The 19,887-nt window shown below is 44.4% G+C and overlaps 1 protein-coding gene across 6 annotated transcripts in view; it reads right to left on the bottom strand.

Moving 5' to 3' along the window:
• LOC104050570 (cytochrome c oxidase assembly factor 1 homolog) overlaps positions 1–19,887 on the bottom strand; it is a 55,311-nt gene that overhangs the window by 24,854 nt on the left and 10,570 nt on the right. Inside the window, exon 1 of one of the 6 annotated variants that reach the window (XM_064443843.1) lies at positions 18,924–19,027. The exons of 3 other annotated variants lie outside the window; for them this stretch is intronic. The gene's annotated coding sequence lies outside the window, so the exon portion shown is untranslated. Of the gene's footprint in view, positions 1–996; positions 1,014–18,811; positions 18,830–18,923; positions 19,028–19,887 lie in introns of those variants that run through there. 2 more of the 6 variants (XM_064443845.1, XM_064443844.1) reach the window with 2 other exon arrangements.

Below are 19,887 nucleotides of genomic sequence, written 5' to 3'. Positions count from 1 at the left end.
TGGTAATTATTAATAAATCCACAACAGTCCATGTGCTGGGGCTTTTGGTTTACCAGCTTATCCAATTCTTATGAACTAGCCTACCTGAAAAGAGATACATTCCTTCTTCTAATGACACTTTGTGTTTACCAGTCTCTGCATGTGCAGCATTTTGCTCTGTACATGTACCAGGAGGAACAATGTACAGGAGCCAGTGTTTTTAAAGATGAAACATTTCAGGCTGCAGCCAAGATCTTTAAAATAGTAAGCTCTGCAAGAATTGGAATAAGAAAACCTAGAATCCTCCAGATTTGGGCCTCTTGGAGTCTCTAAGGCCAACTGAGAGCACAGTTCCCTGCAGCCTCTCCTGCAGAGAAGGTCCGGACCCTCTTCAGTACCCAGCCACCTGCTTCCACAAAATTCTAATATCTTCAGTATCTCAAGGACCCTGTGCCTCTCTGTCAGGTCTGTTATAACAGGGAGGGAGGTTCCCAAACTGTATGTACATGGACGCAGACACATGCACAACACACATGCCAAGAACAGTCATTTCTGTGGGAATCCAGGCTGAAATATGTGTAAGTCAGTCAATACAAAGCCAGGCAATTTTCAAGACACCTGTTAAAAAGCTTGCTAAACATCTGCTAAAGTCTAGGAATGGGACTGTGTGCTTCTAACAGAACTGCATACCATGGCATCCCAACAGCAGCCCCTTGAGTACCCCCAGCATGCAGGCGTTAATGTTACAGTATCACCGTGAACAGCCCCAACAGAAATGAGACTTTCATTCACTGGTTGTTCAGCCTTAATTAATAGGACACTTTTCAATTAAACTTCAATGACATCTTTTGAAAACAAGTTTTACACCTACTATATTTCTTTCGGACAGAATATTCTGCTCAGTTGTATTCCCAGCTGTATTTTTTGTTTCTCCCAGCCTGCTGGCAGTCACAGCTACTCAGAAAGAGAGTAAGTTATGTCAACCACTAGGATTTTCTACAGTACATATTACATCACCTTTCCTGAGAAACTTGTCTGAGCAGATCCCTTTTCTTGCTTTCTTCTTTCATAATGTCCTTCACATTCCTCTTTCAATATTTGTTGTGTCTATCTGTGGAAGCTCAGTTGCTGGCATTTTAAGGAAAGGTTACATAGCACAAGGGTCACTAATGGAGCTTTTTTTCTTCCTATCCCATGCTCCTAGAAAGAAAACTGTAGCATGTGGCACCTTTAGTGAAAGGTTTTCCTTCAGAAAAACCTACAGTGTTCATTGCTGGTTTCAGAACAAGAAAAGGAATTTGGAGCATAAATCACCTTGGCCATTTTAATTCTAACAGTGAAGAAGTAAGGAGAAAGAGCAAAAGAGAAAACAAAAAAAAGACAGCAAGTTATGCTCTGGCACAAGTAGAAAGCCAGATCCATAAATTTTACCCTCATCCCTGATACTTAAGTGACTGTACCCCTGATCAAATGGCTCTGTGCCTCTGCTTGCTTCTTTACAAGTCCTGGTCCTTATGAAATGGCCTTGGAAGTCAACAGTCATATGTCTTTCAAAACGTCCTCTAGATAAAATGTACCAATTGAAGTCTGGTCCAGAGACACCTGAAGGTGCTGGGAGCCTGTCCAATTCAGGTCCATAGACTTCCAAGCAGGCAATGTAAGAACAATGTTAAGTGTGGGGAAAGTGTTTGGAATAAGCTGGGAATGGAGCCTTGTTTATAAACTTGGATGGCTTAACATGCATGCTCACCTGTGTGAACACATGCATGGCAGGGTCCAAAGTGGCAATGCTAAAGCCATCATATCCAATGGGGGAATAAGCCAGGCCAAACAGAGCAGCGACCAAGGTGCCTTAGCTGCCTCATGAGATGGCAGTCAGAAGACCAACCACCTCAAGGGTGTGTATGGCTCTAGTGGATCCTCGTGCACCCCTCCAGGGAAACCTGCGTGCTCAAGTACCTCCCTGAAACGCCTGTACACCAACGCACACAGCATGGGGAATAAACAGGAGGAACTAGAGATCGGTGTGCAGTTGCAGGGCCACGATCTCACTGCAATTACAGAGACATGGTGGGATAGCATGCACAACTGGAATGCTGTAAGGGATGGCTACATACTTTTTAGGAAAGACAGGCCAGCAAGGCAAGGTGGGGGAGTTGCTCTTTATATGAGGGAACAACTGGAATGCATCGAGCTCTGCCTAGGGGTGGAGGAAGAACAAGTTGAGAGTTTATGGGTAAAAATCAAGGGGCAGGCAAATATGGGTGACACTGTTGTGGGCTTTTATTACAGGCCACCTTATCAGGAAGAGGAAGTTGATGAGGCCTTCTACAGGCAGCTGGAAGTAGCCTCACAATTTCAGGCCCTGGTTCTCGTGGTGGACTTCAATCACCCTGATATTTGTTGGAAAAGCAACATGGCGAGGTGTGCACAATCCAGGAGGTTCCTGCAAAGCATCAAGGATAACTTTTGACACAGGTGGTGGAAGAGCCAACGAGGCGAGATGTGCTGCTAGACCTTAAACAAAGAAGGTCTGGTTGAGGATGTGAGGGTTCGGGGTAGCCTTGGCTGCAGTGACCATGAGATGGTGCAGTTCAGGATCCTGCGTGGTAAAAGCAGGGCAACAAGTAGGATTAGAACCCTGGACTCCAAGAAAGCCAACTTTGGCCTCTTCAAAGACCTGCTTGGAGGAATCCCATGGGCTAGGGCTCTAGAAGGTAGGGGGCGTCCAAGAGAGCTGGTCAGTATTCAAGGAGCACTTCCTCCAAACTCAAGATCGGTGCATCCCTATGAGGAAGAAGTCAAGCAAAGGAGCCAGGAGGTCCGCATGGATGAGCAAAGAGCTTCTAGAGAAACTGAAATGGAAGGAGGAGCTTTACAGTATGTGGAAAAAGGGACCGGGCACTTGGGAGGAACATAGGAATGTTGTCAGGGTATACAGACATGCAACAAGGAAGGCCAAGGCCCTCTCTTGGATCTAAATCTGGCAAGGGATGTCAAGGATAACAAGAAGGTCTTCTTCAAATACATCAGTAGTATTTCAGTACCGTTCAGTGTTCAGTATTGACCAGCCATTTTACTATTATATGGTATATGTGATATATATATCTACATAGATAGATTAATTATATAATATATTATATGATATAATTATATTATATCAGATTCATTAGAATGTTAATTGAAAGTGAAAATTCTTGAAAAATTAAATAATCCTCGCTGTTTCAGTGGGGAAACTGTGGGCCCGCTGCTAAACGAGGTAGGGCATTGGTGACGCAGAATGCAGACAAGGCAGAGTTACTGAATGCCTTTCTTGCTTCAGTCATTACTGCTAAGGCTGGCCCTCAGGCATCCCAGCCCCCAGAGGAGGGAGGGAAAATCTGGAAAAAGGAAGACTTCCTCTTGGTTGAGGAGGATTGGGTTGGAGATCATTTAGGCAAACTGGATCCTCACAAATCCATGGGCCCTGATAGGATGCACCCATGAGTGCTGAGGGAGCTGTCTGATGCTCTTGCCAAGCCACTCTCCATCATCTTTGAAAGGTCATGGATGACAGGAGAGGTGCCCGAGGACTGGAAGGTAGCCAATGTCACTCCAATCTTCAAAAAGGGCAAGAGGAGGACCTGGGGAAACTATAGGCCAGTCAGCCTCACCTCCAGCCCCGGAAAGGTGATGGAACAGTTCACCCTGGAGGTCATCTCCAGGCATGTAGAGGAAAACAAGGTTATCAGAAGCAGCATATATTCACCAAGGGGAGATCATGCTTCACCAACCTGATAGCCTTCTATGATGGTGTGACTGGCTGGGAAGATGAAGGGACAGCAGTGGATGTTGTATGTCTCGACTTCAGCAAGGCATTCAACACCATCTCCCTTAACAACCTCATAGGTAAGCTTAGGAAGTGTGGGTTAGATGAAAGGACAGTGAAGTGGATTGAGAACTTGCTCAACAACAGAGCTCAGAGGGTCATGATCAACAGTGCAGGGTCTCATTGGAGGCCTGTAACTACCAGTGCTCTCCAGGGGTCTGTGCTGGGTCCAGCCTGTTCAACATATTCATCAGTGACCTGGACAAATACATAGAGTGTACCCTCAGCAAGTTTGCTGACAATACCAAGCTGGGAGGAGTGGCTGACACACCAGAAGGCTGTGCCATTCAGTGAGACCTGGACAGACTGGAGAGCTGGGCCAAGTGGAACCTAATGAAATTCAACAAGAGCAAGTGTAAGGTCCTGCACCTGGGGAGGAACAACCCCATGCACCGGTACAGGCTGGGGGTTGACCTGCTGGAAAGGAGCTCTGCTGGGAAGGACATGGGAGTGCTGGTGGACATTCGTGGCAAATTGACCATGAGCCAGCACTGTGCCCTTGTGGCCAAAAAGGCCAACGGTATCCTGGGGTGCATTAAAAGGAGTGTGGCCAGCAGGTTGAGGGAGGTTATCCTCCCCCTCTACTCTGCCCTAGTGAGGCCTCATCCGGAGTACTGCATCCAGTTCTGGGCTCCCCAGTTCAAGAAAGACATGGAACTACTGGAGAGAGTCCAGGGGGGGAGCTACAAAGATGATCAGGGGACTTGAGCATCTCTCTTATGAGGAAAGGCTCAGAGACCTGGGTTTGTTTAGCCTGAGAAGAGAAGACTGAGGGGGGATCTTATCCATGCTTAGAAATACCTGAAGGGTGGGTGTCAAGAGGATGGGGCAGGACTCTTTCCAGTGGTGCCCAACAACAGGACAAGGGGCAATGGGCACAAATTGGAACACAGGAAGTTCCACCTGAATATGAGGAAAAACTTTACTGTGAGGGTGACAGAGCACTGAAACAGGCTTCCCAGAGAGATTGTGGAGTCTCCTTCCCTGGATATATTCAAAACCTGTCTGGACATAGTCCTGTGCCCCCTGCTGTAGGCGTCCCTGCTCAGGCAAAGGGCTTGGATGAGATGATCTCCACAGGTTCTTTCCAACTTCTACCATTCTGTAATTCTGTGTGAACTGGCACGTAAGACAGCTGGTTGTTGTTCGTTAATGTGGGCTCTTCTACAGATGCTCGCTGCAGCAAGGCAGTGTGTGCAGTAGAATGGTATGGTCGGTTGTAGGGCATCAGCTCAAAAGCATGGTAAAGATGTTCATTTTGACTAAAGGTAAATGGCTGAACATGAAGCTTGGAGGTATCTTCTATTCAAATGCAGCTCCTTCTTCTAAACACAGTGGCTCCTACATGATCTTCTTGAGTAGTTTTAGTATTTCTATACAAACAATGGAGAAGGAAATCTAATTCCCAGATTAGGAAAGGAAACGCAGCTAAATGAATACTGTTAGCAAGGGCAAGCATATTATCTCTGTCTGTTTGGGAGCCCACTGAGCTGAACAAAATCTTTTCATTAGCTGTAGCACAGTCTTTATTTCACTCCATTTTAATGATCTGTTTAGGATTAAACATTCCTTGAAAAACACACTGCTTTTACTCCCAAAGTATTTTCCATTCCATAGGACTCTAAGCTTCAATTTAGCAAAATGCTGAATGATCTGTGCCATGAAGTGTAACTGAAGCACCCTGTAGCCTGCAGTAGTGCTCCCTGGACCTCTGTTTTTCAAAGGATCTGTGAAAAATCAACAGAAAACACACAAGCAAGCTATTTTGAACAAGCTTAATTTTAGTACAAATAGGTCCTCATCTTTACTGGAAAACTTTTAAGGGAGCAAAAAAACCCAAAGAATTAAAAACCACTATGCTTCAACAGCAAAATAGTCTAAAAATTAGCTTAATACTTTTAGGATCAGCAGTCTGGGCAGATAACTAAAGCAATGGATAATAAAAAGCCAACCACTGGGTACCCAGTTAATGTAACAATGCTAAAAGAACAGGAAATTATTAAAGCAGAAGGCAATATTTCATTTATTATTCAGCTGGGATTACTGCTCAGGAAGTCACTAATACACATTCGTAATGAATACTAGAAGTGAGCGCAGGCAGAAACTTGCCTGTTACCCAAATGAGCATGACTAGTGCTGAATGTTTCTCTTACTAATCTTTCTTAGAGCCTGAATTTCACTTCCAGAAAAGCAAGATTATTTGGGAGGTTCCATTTTCACACTTAATTGCAGAATCAGACACCTGGAGCCCTTCTTCCAGGAGCTCTTTGGGTTTTGGTTTCTTCTGAGCAGGAAGGACACTGAAGAGTAACAAAGACCAAAGCACCTGCTCTGAACTTGGTTTGCCAACCTGCCAGTTGTGTGTTGGATTGGGAATTTCCTTCACTTTTCTGGAAGGTAGAATAGAAGAGGAAAGGAAAAAATAAAAAGGAAAACTAGCCCAAATAAGTATTCTGTTCCAGTTGATCTGTATAGGATTTCGTTACTGGCCTCTGCCAGACCAGGAAAGGCTTCAGTGTATGAGAAACAGCACTAAGAGATCAGATTGGAAGGGGTTGTACCAAACCAGTGGATGCAGTATGGTGTCCCTGGCATGGCCAGACCCCTCTAGAGGTGGCAGAGTGTGACCACCCTGCCAGAAACCACTCACAAGACCACATCAGTACTTTCCCACTTTTCCTGTCTTAGGAGTCTCAGATGAAGAGACAGCTGCCTCGTGCCAACCGATTGGGAAATGTTAGGTATGAGGTGTGTCTTCCAAAAGGTCTGAATCAGGATTGCAATGCCCAAGTCAGATGCCTAAATTAAGGAGGCAGTCTCAATGCAGACTACCCCTCCCCCTTCCTGAAATGCTGAAATTGCTGATTTTCCCACTTTTCAGTTGCTACGGGTTTCTGTTAGAAAGGGATGATACTGTAACTTAATTTCTAAAGCACCAAAAAGTGCTGCAACGAGAGATTCAGATAACACTACTGAGGAGCACTTGGTGTCACATACAGAGGCCGCGTGTAGGATGTGCTGCTATCACAGGTAAAACCAACTGGCTTAGTAACAGACTGGAAGCTGTGGCTTCTACAGAGGAAAGGTAGACTTGGGATAAATGAAGTGACATGAAATAGAAAGGGAACTTCTGACCATACTTTGCCCCCCCCATCTTCCATTTTTACCCCTTCTTCTGCTCCCACTCCATCCCTTGTCCTCTGGCCCATTTGCAAAAATCCAAAATGGCACTGGTTGTGTTACAACTACAGACCATTTGTCAAAGATTTGTCTCCTCCCTCTCTGTATGAGCTAATCATTCCCAGCAAGCTTTCTGGGGTGATGAGTCAGTGGCACAAATAACTGACAGGTTAGATGTGGTATTTATTTTCTTCTGCTTTTTTTAAGCATGGCAGTCTTCCCCATCCACAAGCATAGAGGAAGGGGTAATCAAACTTACTGCAGCTGGGAGCTCTACGGATAATGTCCTCAAAACCTGCAGGTTCCAGTAAAAGCCTTGTATTTTTTGTATTCTTTTTTTGGTACCAGGCATTGCTGGATGTTTACTCAGCAACACACTGTTTTAAAAGTTGCAACATTCATCTTTAAACATTAATTATCAAGGCATGATTGCCTCAAAAATCCACTGCCTGAGGCCAGGGCCTAGGAATTGGAAAATGTAATTTTGGAAAGAAATGAGAACAAATGCTGAGCCTTTTATTTGCAGGTTAGTACAAATGACTAACAGTAAAGCAAAAATGGTTTCGATGTATTTGTTGTTCTGCATGTTGAATTCAAAACTTAGCAGTGAGTTGCCTGGGGTTTGTTTTCCCCCCAGTCTTCTTTCTGTGAAAGTCAGAGAGGCTGGTGAATTTTGGAGAGGTGTAGGAAGTACATTTCTAAAAATTCAATTAAAATCTTTTACTAGATTGGAAGAAAGAAAGAAGGTAAGAAAAGGCTAAATGATGCATGCAAAGTCAGGCAATAGTTGCAATAGTTGTTGGACAATTACTGTACTCATTTGGAGCTTCATTTCAGGATTAAGGCTGCAGTGATTCTCAGCACCTATCTCCATCTCCCTCAGTTCTACTGAAATCTACCTGGATTTACCAACAGTATAACAATGGATTGAGCCCATTTCACCCTGAATGGCAACACCAGATTAAATGCTCCTGTGACTCTACATTGCCATACGGGGTGCCCCAGCCTGAATCCAACAGAACCATTGCAATAGCAATGGTATCTTCATCTCTCCCCTTCTGGCCTTGCTGCTGGCAGACTGGGGCCAGCCTTGCATGACCACCTTTGCAGGGCATCAGAGGCACTTCTTTTCCCACAAGGGTAGAGAACTTGTTCATTCTAGCCTTGCATTGCCCCTCAGTGTTGGCCATGCCTGGGAGCACAGAGCGGATGGGAGATGTGAGGCTGGTTTCTTGTGTGACCATAGGAGAGACCATAAGGGCAGGGTCTGTGATGGTCCTAAAGTTGCAGTTATGCACCAAAGCCTGAAGGCCAAAGAGACTCCAAATTGTGACGCTCATCTTTCCTAATGCTGATGTTCAACCAGGAACCTCCAGTTCTGCTCCTGGGTGTGCTCAGAAGCACTTCTGACCTCATAGCGCTGAACAGCTTGGTACCTGCCTCCCTAGGATTGGGAATGGCATGCCACTTCAGTACCAGAAGGGCCTGATCCACTAGGTCTATCAAAAACTGCCTAACCCATCATGTTGCTTTCAGAGGAGTGGAGAAAAGACAAGAAAATGGTGGTAATGATAGTGCTTGTGTCCCATCTCCTCTCCCCACTTGTTTCTGTCTAACAGTTCTGTACTGAAAGCTTTTTCCCCATGACCTGGGAGATCTGGTTTCAACATGCTCCAAGTAGGTTCTCTTGCTGAGTCAGTCTGTACCCTTCTGTTAACCTGGGAATAAAAGACCTTCTTTACCTCATGGCCGTTCTCACTAGGCCTATGCTGCAGACCCTTGCCCACGGACCAGTTTTTGCAGATGCCTCATGACCACACTGTTAAGGGTTTGCTCCCTACTGAGTGGGCTGGCTGCAGCCATGCTGCATAGTGCTATGCTCACACCTTCTCTCTTGACACCGTAGCTAACAGTTGTTATTTTCTATGCATGGGCTTAGTGGTTTTTTTTTTTTCAGTTCAAAGCATGGAAAATACTAACAGGTGTATGCTGCAGGCCAGCAGAGCAGTGCTGCATCAAAAACATTACAGTGCCAGAAAAAATTGTTGCATGCTCTAGGAAAAGGATGGGTGAGGGCACAAATTATGCTATTGCCTAACCTGAAATAGTGCTGAAGCACTGTCCTCGTTGAAGGAAATACATTTGGTGCCTTCCACATCTACCCTGTCTGTCTGGAACAAACCCTGGAGTGAACTACATGGTTGATGACACTCACGTTTCCCCTTGGGGATACCAATGGATTTGTTCCAGAAGAAAGCTCAGACACTGACGGGTGTCTGACATACTGACCATGGGTAGTACGAATGACCAGGAAACCCATCCCTGGAGCAAAGCAGGAGTGTGCCAAGCTACTAAAGCAGACACAGCATTTTTAAGCAATAGCTGTTCTGCTTTGATGGGGCCCATGAAGTTCAAGAGAGGTACCTCTGCTGAGCTCACTCTAGTCAGACAAAGCACCAAGTAGAACATCAAAACAAAGTGAAACACAGTGCTGTACAGCAGACCTTTGTTGGTGTCATCAAATAAGTAATGACAACATTCATTTTCTCACTCTTCTTCCCTCTCACACTTCCAAATAACCTGCATTTGTAGGGTGATGCTTGGAAGTGTACAGGAAAAGACTGGGGCCTGCACTCACATCCTTCCCTCCTTTGCCAGCAATCCAGTGACCCGCTTCAGTTCTGTTTTATCACAGGTACAATTGGGAGACTGAGAGGAGTCTCCTGTGCCTCTGCCCTCTTGAATGTCACTGCTGTTCTACGGAAACCCAGCTGCCACTATGTTCTCCTGACCGCCTCTAAGATGACTGTCAAGGACAGAAAATATTAATTAAATTTTAATTAATAAATTGAATACTGTGGGGTTAATTATAGCTATTTACAGGGAGTGTATGGGATTTGGAGGGCCTACCTTCTGGTGTTTTTGCACAAAGTGCTGCCTCTTCCTCTAAGCTCTAATTAGCTGGCTTTTTTTTTTTTTAATAGCCAGTCTCCAAATGATTGCTCAGTAGCTCCCATTTTGTTCCTCATCAGCACTTCTCCAGCACAGCTGCTACAGAAGGGAAGCAGCCCTGCAGTTTGCCTTGCAGGGAGCAGATAATAAAGAAGCTATCAGAAGTGGTATACACCAATAACAAAAAAAGGGAAAAAACTGAGAGGCCCAGCCCCTAACATTGTCTAGCAAAGGGACTATATGAGAAACAAAGCCCATGGACAGAAATAAGAAGGAACAGCAACATCTGAAGCTGCTGCAAGGTCAAAAATCTTCTTTCCATATGCAGCCCTCTTGTCCAGCTGCATGTTCTGCCTTCCTGTATATGCATAATGCCAAGAGTCATCAACAGCACACAAGCTCTGGGGAAAAAGCAGGCTGTTCCAGCGCAAAGTCAATTGCACAGCTTGGAATAATTTCTCCTCTACTCCTTATTTTCAACATACACGTTTCCTCCTTAGTGGTAAAACCTTTTTAAAATTTAAAGAGAATTAATTATCTGTATTTTAAAACCAGTTACTTTTAGCTGCTCAGTGTAGAGTTATAAAGAGCAAGGGTCCTTTCAGGACACTGTTAAACTAAAAGCACACACTAAACACACTGTGCCCAGATAACTGGCGTCTATTCCAGCCCGCTTTTCAATTTTATGCCACTATATAGAAACTAATAGAATAGAAACTGTGCCTAAGAACCAGCACAGAAGACAGATTTGGGAGTTTGGGGGTTATTTTGGATTGTTGTTTTGTTGGTTGTTTTTTTTTTCAAAAGTGATGAACACGATGAGCAGACAGCCTGCTGCCTTCCCTCAAGTATCTTGTCCCGCCTGCTTGTGTTCACGACTGAATGGCTGCCATGGAGGGAGGAGAGGGCAGTGGCTAGAGGATGAGGACTGGCAGTGGTGCTGCAGCTGGCACCTTCCCCAGCTGTCTTCCCCTTCCCACTGCAGCAACTGGCTCTGTGTGGCAGGCACGGGAGACTGTTTTTGGCTCCTGCTGAGGTGAGATGGGGTGAAGAAAGAGGGAGAAAGGATTTTTTTCGTAACCAAGAGCAATAATGCTAGTAAGGGAAAATGGGGATAGGCTGGCCAACATGGAGAGCAGGATATCCCCAAAACCCAACATGGATCCCTGTGGTTTCTGAGGTTGGAAAACCATTGCCTAAATTAAGAAAGCTATGTTCCATCTCAAAAAAGGAAACGTAAAAGCCAGAACCGCTCTTGCATAAAAGCCTAACTCATCTGGCTTCTCAAGCGTGCTTGAAAATTTTATCCCCCCTCCTTTGCAGCAAACCAGTTTCACTGCCCAGGGGTGCTGAGCTGAGGGCTCTCCAGCACCAAGGTGTCTCCTCACCCCATACCTTGGCTGAAAGCCTCAGATTACACTGCCAAAGCCCTGCTCCAGGTCTGCCTTTCACAGCCACAGAGATTCCCCCCAAACAGAGAAGACAACACACTGCCTCTTCTTTTAGTATTTAGAATTAAGTCACCTGAGAAACACTTGCCAGCACATGTGATAACTCGCACCAATAAATGCACATCTACCAACTGAGCAGCAGTGCCCACACAACACTAGCAGCTGCTTGTGTATTTTAAAGGCATCCTTTAAAAAATTAAAACAAACCCTCAACGGTGTATTCAGATGGGTTTTTCCCCACTTCAGCAGCAAAACTAATTTTGTAATAAGGAGGTAAAGATCCCGCTGCTTAAAGCTTTTGCTCCTCCTGAGGCTCCGTTGCTTATCCAAGTCACAAGATCCCAGTCACACCTATGATTACTGGTCACCCCCATGCCGGTCTCCCGTGGGCTCAGAGTTCCTGGAGCCAGGCAAGGAGCGCACAGGCTTGGTTGCAGTCGTAAAGGGCTGAGAGCCTGTAAGGAGGCTGACACCCCGGATTAGCGAGGCTGTTTCCAGCCGGTGCGGTGGTGCCTGACTGCCTGGCTGGGGCTGGGCAGGGCAGGCCGGGCATGGAGAGCTGCCGGCAGGATCGGGCTGCCGGTGCCACCTTCTGGACACATGTGCAAGTGTTATTCACCTTCCCCTTGGGAGGGAAGAACACTAAGGAAAGTTCGTTCCACTACTTACTCCTGCTTTTTTGTCCGCCTCCACCACCACTCCCCCGCCCCCCTTTTTAATCCATCATCGTGAAGCATGTAACTCGGGGGGCACAGCCCCATCAGGAACCGAGACGGCTGCACAGCACATCCCGCCTTCTGCGGGAAAGTATGTACTGCAAGCTTGAAAAAGTGTCTCCTCCCTTTAGCATTTCCTGTTCTCCAAGCACCTCTGAGAAACAGCCAAGCATGGGAGAAGTAGAGACAAGACAGTGGTGCTCATCTTAAGAGACATCTGTGCGTTTTAGGCCACAGAGGAAGAGCAGGGGGCATGCAAGGGCACCCTAGTTAACACTAGTGGCACCATCTCAGGCACTCACAGAGTATTAATTTCAACAAGGACTAGTCTGTGGAGAGGGGTCTGACTGGTCTTGCTGTCCAATTAGCTTTAATGGCCATGTGTGAATGCAGATATCACGAAGTCTTGCCATTTATGTCAACGGCAGTCATGTTCTCCAAGGGAATTGTCCTCTTTAACATCCAAACCACAAACTGTTGAGCGTGGTTACACCACAGGCATTACTGAGAGCAAGGCTAAGGTTGGAGAGGCCACCTCATTCTGAAAGAATCCAAAATACATCTCCCGTGGACAGCATCTGCAGTTCTACCTATTTCTTATAGCTGCAGAGTGGGTCCCGACCACTGTCTTCCAAGTGGCAAACAGGATGCATACACCCAAGACAGCCTCAAAAGGAGCTCACAGAATAAGCTTGGGAACAACTTTTAGTGCAAAGATGTCTCCATGGAATGGTTTAAAGAGCACAATTAGGAGTGGCAGACCAGGAAAAGCTGTGAGGTTGGAAAGAAATGTCTGAATCGGCAGAAAGCAAAAAGGAGCCAAAAGAGCTACAGGGATGGTGCAGAAGGCAGGCAGCAATGAAAAGTTGCAGGCTGTAGAGCGCAGCACTGCAGGGCTCCTCACTGAAGACTTCTTCTGCCCCAAACTAAGATGGGGCTTAAGAAATGGGGAGTTCAAATATGTCAAATGCTTGCCACAGCTGCAAGCATGCAGCATCTAAAGCAAGGGGCCTCAATTTAGTGGCAGCTTTTTTAGGGATTCCTGTAACATGAGGTGGTGGCAAGAGAAGCAATGGGTCATATGAAGTGCACAGGTAATGAAATGTGGTCCACAATGGGAACTTAAATGATCTAAGTATTATACAGACACTGCTGCACTCCTCTACTGCAAATGCTACGATTTTCCATTTCAGAGACAGGGGCTCAGAAGGACCCATAAGGCAAACATACAGCAATGGTAGGGCAATATATTTGTTTCAGAAATATAAGGTACCTGAAATATTTTTTCATTACATTTATTTTAAATCTGTCAAGCCTTCCTTTAATACTCACATAGCTTAATGATAAATACCAACTGTGTGGTGATTAAAGCTGCACCGCAGCTTGATATTGCTCTGTTGCTATTATGCAACCCAGTTTCAGATGCTGATCCATCTAGGTTGTCGGCTTTGACAGCTGGACTGCAGTTTAGCTGCTGCATAGCTGGCCCAATATATGTACCGTTACTGCTTGCTTGTGCAACGGCTTCACTGCATTTCTTTTAACATTGATTTATTAAAAACAGCAATAGGCTACATTCCACAATGGTGTAATCGGACTTCCCTGATGATAACGGCAGTTTACTCATGTCAAAGCATCTCATTCTAACTGCTGTTAAGTCTCAGTTCCCATGGCTCTCCAGGAAGGACACGGACAACTCACAACTGAAGTAAGTTTCAGCAGGATCTGGGATTCTGAGCCCTGCAGAAAGGGATTTATAGATGTGCGTCTCTCTAGCACTGGTGCTTGGCAGTTTTGTATGCTTTATAACAAAGGGGGTCAGTGAAGTACTTTTACTCTCTTTGGCTACTACACTGAGGAAATAGCCAGACCTCTATTTATAAACTTTATAATTTCCGGTCTCTATTGATTTTAAAAGCATCTTTAGTATGCAAGCAGCTGTTTAATGCATTTTGACCCCAAAGCAGGGCATTTGCATTAGTATTCCCACTAGAACATTTGTCCTTTCGTGTCCATGCATTAAGGCCCTGTTTAAAATCTGTCCATGTCCCTAATCTCTCTGGGGAGCCTTCCCTGAATATTCAATGCTAGTCCACAGTCTGTAACAAAAGAAGGAGAAAAAAAAAAAAAAAAGACAGAGAACAGTGTTTATGCATAAAGTTCAACAGCCTTTTCACGTAAAAAACATACGCACACACAAAAGCACCTCAACCACAGAGCCTGGCATTTCCACAGCAAAGATCTGACAGCATGTGCAGTTTTTCAAGTTAACTAATTTACAATAAGGGCATAAGGCATCTGAGCTCCAGATGCACTCATTCAGGCAGCAAGGGCCATAAATAAAGTAGAAAAGAATGCTCTGATTCTAACACAGGGTTTACAGAGATGTGCTGAAGGTCTAGCAGATGGGTTTTGCTATCTCAGCTTTTACCTGTGTAAAGTAAATGCATAAAGCTGCTTACTGGCTCCTTCATTTCAAAACCTCCACATTTGCTCCCATATGCTTCCATGAAGATACAGCTAATTTAAACAATGAGCAAAATCCTACCCCCCAGGGAAGCTGATGGCAAAACTCCCACTGGCTCCAGCAGGCTCTGAATGTTGCTCAACAAATACAATTGGCTGAACTTGACTAACAGCATAACCAATACTGTAATCAAGTTTGTATTCTTTCATCTACAGATTTGCCACCCTAATGCTGCCCCTGGTGCTGCTGTTGCCCCGTGGTTCTGGAGGAAGAGCAAATCCAGCAACACAGCTGCTGCCACCAAAACTGGGCTCACTGCAGCCTCAACCCATGCTGACAGGCAGCTCTCTTCCATGGAGGGGTGAGAAATCCTCTCCTGAATTAGGACAACATATCAAAACATTTTGTGATACCATTAACTTTGTTTTGCTCAGTCCACACGGTGTTCTAACACAGTTCTTACGAAGCAGAAAACTAGAATCCTGCACTTGAAAGATAGCATATCAGATAGGACAAATTTCTGATTTTCAAAAAAGTTTGCCAGTTGTGAAATTAGTCTTTTCCCTCACACAGAGACTTCATCATCCTCATCATCCAGGCTAGCTTCCATAAACATCTGAGTATTCCTTCTGAAGCCAGTCTGCTGTTTGGGCAGATGGCATGGAAATTTTACGGTCCATTTCATCCCTGATGCCTACAGTTAATGCTAACGGTTAATAATGTAGTACACACAGAGATACGTATACAAACACACATGCACATACAGACAAGCTAAGAGAAGAAAACATTTCTGACAAGTTCTGATAAGAGAATTAAATTGGCCAAGGCAGATTCCTCAGCTCAACACATACTAGAAGTACATCCCCAAAACTGTGTATTTGGCTGACTTTCAGAAAAATTGTGCACTGTGAACAACTAAGCAATGCTTCCTAGTTTAGTATTTTTTAGTATTTAGTGATGCACCCCAGCTTCCAGACAAAGCACTGCTTTCTAATACAGCTTAGGGAAAGACAGAGGAGGAAGAAGAGAATAAACATATTTGAAAACCGATGACTCAGACTAACTAGAGAATGCACTTAAAGCAAGTTTGTTCCGTCAACAGCAGTGCTCCGCTGTTGGTTTTACCCCTTTTAGACTGGGTCATCCTAATTCTTTTTCTTCATTTAATGGTGACATAACTAAGAGGCCAGGACGACGCTGTCTCACCTATCATAAAAGCACAGTATGCAGTAATCATAGGAGGCTACTCTTCAAGACAAAGCCATGAACTCTACTTTTAAGAATGTGCTGGGCTGTAATTCTGAAGAACACATTTATTAGCGAACTCCTGTTTTTATAAGCCGCAGATCAAGACACAGCTCCCTTCAGCACTGGACTGGCTTTATGAATCATGAGCCCTGCAGTGCACTGACATGAGACTTTGCTTTACAAATAAAATTGTTTGTTCAGCAGCAGAACACCCCAGTTCAGCTGCCTCTTTCTACAACTGCTGCATAGTCTCAAACCAGAACGAAACAGCTCTGCAATTACACATGCACTTAACATCCTCTTAGCATCCTACCAGATTCAGTATAAAAGCATCATGGTGCTGATGTCTGACATCTGCTTAATTATGCAACATTTTCAATACCTGGCTACTCTGCAAAACTAGGCAGCTAAGTAAAACAGGTCTAGCGCAGAGTCAGTCATGTGATTTTTTTTTGGGGGGGGTGGTGGTGGCATGGGGTGCCAGAGGTTTCCCAGATATCCCTTATTTCAAAGCAGGAAAAAAAAAACAATGGCCAGCTCTGTACGAAACCACAGGTCAATAGATTTCAATAGTCCAAGGTTAAAATTGGCCTCCAGCTAGCTGCACAGACTTATCCCACAGGTATTAAACAGGAAACTTTTAAAGCTTAAAACCAGTTACAGTTATGTGACTTATTCTTGTAAAAGGAGTTTTGATTTTTATCATTTACATGAAGACTAGAAGCTTTCCTCCTTTGAAATCTTTGTGTTTGACACTTCCTCTGTAGCACAGCAAGTCTGTGGTTTTCTCTCTTGCACGGGCTGTGGGTTGAGTTTTGTTTTGCTATTTTGTTCTTTTTTCTTTCACAAATCAAGCTGTCAGCAGCATGGGAAGTAAATCTGTAACTGGAACACATAAGAACTCTGTTCTGAGACTGCATCGCTGCCCCCAGTAAAGTCACCCTTGGAAACAAGAGCACTTGAGAATATTTTAGCACACAGTGAAAGGCTTTTCGCTATGGTTTATTTAGCTGAAAAGGAAAAACATAATACAAGTAAAAAACCCCAGAGATTAGAGATGCTAAAAGTAGGTGGTCTCTGCTAAGCTTCCTGCTACTGCAGGCCACAACCTTAAAGAGCACTGTGTTTGAATATCTGCTTTGGTGGGGACAACGCTTTTGGGCTGGGAGATAAACCTAGTTTTCTTGGACTGATATGAAGGCTGAACAATAATAGGCTGATATGAAGGCTGAACGCTCCTCTCCTACTACTGCAACCACTCCCAAAGCTAAGGGAGTCCAACCCAATACCAAAGGGCCATGCTGAGCACAGCTGGTTGCTACACAAATTGCTTTAGCCTGCTATTGACTTCTTCCTCTGCTCCTTACTCACTGCCCTGTATTCCGGCTAGTAGCTGTCCTCTCCGCATGTCCAGCCTCCATCACCAACAGATCCATCCCATCCCTCCCCAGATGCCACATCTAGCCACCGCTTCCCAGGTGGCCCAGTGTACCTAACCTTGATCTCCTGCTGGGCCCCAGAACCTATCTCCACTGTCAGATGCACCGTGCTCAACCAGCCCAGCGATGTCATTAGGTGTGCAGCTGCACAGCCACCAACTTGCCAGCACGCATGTGGCAGACCACTTCTTGGCAACTATTAATCATATATTGCATAAGAAACAGTCCCTTAATGCAGGCTAGTCTTTCCACTCCTGAACCATGTAAAGGACATAAAAGCTTTTGACCATGCAGAAAAGTGAACAAAATGAGCAGTAATTAACTCTCATGACTACAAAGGCTAACAACTTCGGCACTTGCAAAGGGGATCAGAGGCAGCTGAGCTGAGAAAGAACTGTAGCAGAACAAGTATTTGCCTGGGAGCAAACACTGCCAGAGTGCTTATTTTAAAATGAATAGTCATGTTAGTTAACTAGAGCTAACTACCTGAACAAATAGCTCACGTTACAGCATACCGAGGTACACTAGATGCATCCTTTGATCTACTAACAGACCTACTGTGGCGTTCTTTTTTTTTCAGAAATAAAAAAAAAAAACAATTTATCCTTCATAGCTGATTCTGTTTCTTTGATACAGAGTCTGTTCACACATAATAGGAACAAAACTTATATGAAAAAGGAACCTAAAATGGACTTAGTGATTGCAGCTTATTTACATTTAGTGTGAGCACGCTGTTTGCAAAGAAAAAAAGAGCAACCAAATTAAAAGTTTTTCTGTAAACTGACACATGTGACTTTTAAACCCTTTAGTCCTATCTCCATCAGGACAGGCAAGCTTCGGTGCACTACATGTCGTTGTTGTTTCTGCCCTTCTAACGCAACTGCAGCCTCTCAGCATCAGGATTTGGCCTGCTGTTCAGTGCCATACTATGTAGCCCGCCACGCCCTACATGCCACTTAAAATACCAGTGTGGACAATGAAGATGACTCCCATGGTTTTCAAGAAGTAGGGGAAGAGAGCTGGTTTTGGGGGAGTTTTTTTAGGCATCCAAAATTCATCCTGAAAATTACAAGTAAAATGTGTTCTGATTATCACCATGCAAGTAAATACATCTCATCTGGAAACACACAAGAATTGATGAGCAGAAGTTTCTTTTTTACATGAACTGCTTTACACTGATCATAAACTTAAGGGATTTGACAGGGATTAAAGATTCATTTGTTAGCTACTGTGTCCTTTAATAAGCTTCTTAACATCTATACTGACAGAAGCAGCGTGTCCCCAATTTAGCAAACCAGACTATCTCTGTTCAGGTTTCACTGCAGCTCTGGAGGCCTGGAAAAAGTATTAAATGCAGTGAGTCTTCTGTCCCCTTTACAGAAATAATCTACTAAATAGGTTTTCTTCAGAACCAGTTTTTGTGGAACAGACAATAGAAGTATTAACTTAATTTCCAGGAGCCGCACAAAATGTGTGGCTCTTCATGCTCTACTGAGGAGAAATTCACATACCAAAAGCCCATTTTGTGCTCTTCGATGTCCTGTTCTCACACCTCCTGCCTTAGTTCAGGCCCATAGCAAGCTTCTTCCTCAAGGCTTATTCGGCTCAATAAGGATGGCTTACTTGTAAAGCACTTGACAGCAACTAGGGGTTCTCTGCCACATGCAACACAGTCGCTGATCATCCAACCCAGCCAAGCTGTCTTAATCCCTGTTTTGCACTCTCACCTGTAACATGGAGATTAAAAAATTATTTTACCTTTCCAGCTAATTATTTTTCTACTTTTTAAATGGTACACCCCTTAGGACAGAGGGTGAATCACATACTTATCCAGAACCAAACACAAATCACCCTTTGCTTTAATTCTTTGGGATCTATGGATAAGAATCACCCCCTAAGATGTTAAACAGCTTTTGTCTAACAGCATTTTTAAAGTTCAAACCAACTGTAAAGCAGATCAGGCAGATTCTCACTTCAAGCCCTTAGGTTTATCTGGTTTCCACCCTCCTGTCTTTCTATGCTCTGGGCCACTCCAGGCAAGTTTCTTGCTGGTCTCTTACACTTGTTTTGTGCCATCTTACACTGCTGGGGCCATGCAAGTAAGGAACTGCAATAACAATACTAACTGCTCAGCTTCGACAGGACATAGCTATTTTTACTGGATTACTTTTCTGGCACAGCACTTAAAGCACCAAATGATTTGACACCTGTAATTTTATACTTGGAATAACACAAGGTATTCATACTTCTTTTGTAATGTAAGATAAAAGCAAACACTACATATGTTCTCATTCCAGTGCTGCTGTCTGGCAGCTATTTGCCCAAGGAAAAAAAAGTACTGTTACATTACAGAATATGTGGAAAAGTAAAAGCTATGGAAAAGAAATCATTAAATAGCTAACTTATTCCCCTGCTAGCACTAGGCTGCTCCCTGCAGCATGTTTCAGTGTGTTTTGTCCAGTCTGGTTTTACAAGTTTTACATTACTTTCATTTATATCTTTAATACAGTGCTGAGTCCAATGCGGTTTGGTGCTGCTTATTTTCCTTGTCTTTCAACTGGAAGACTCAGTGCTAGACCAGCTGTTC

Source organism: Phalacrocorax carbo, chromosome 2, assembly GCF_963921805.1.
Source record: "Phalacrocorax carbo chromosome 2, bPhaCar2.1, whole genome shotgun sequence".
In the NCBI taxonomy this organism is placed as follows: Eukaryota; Metazoa; Chordata; class Aves; order Suliformes; family Phalacrocoracidae; genus Phalacrocorax; species Phalacrocorax carbo.
The sequence above is the reverse complement of the archived record's forward strand: the minus strand, read 5'-3'. Positions and strand labels throughout refer to the sequence as shown.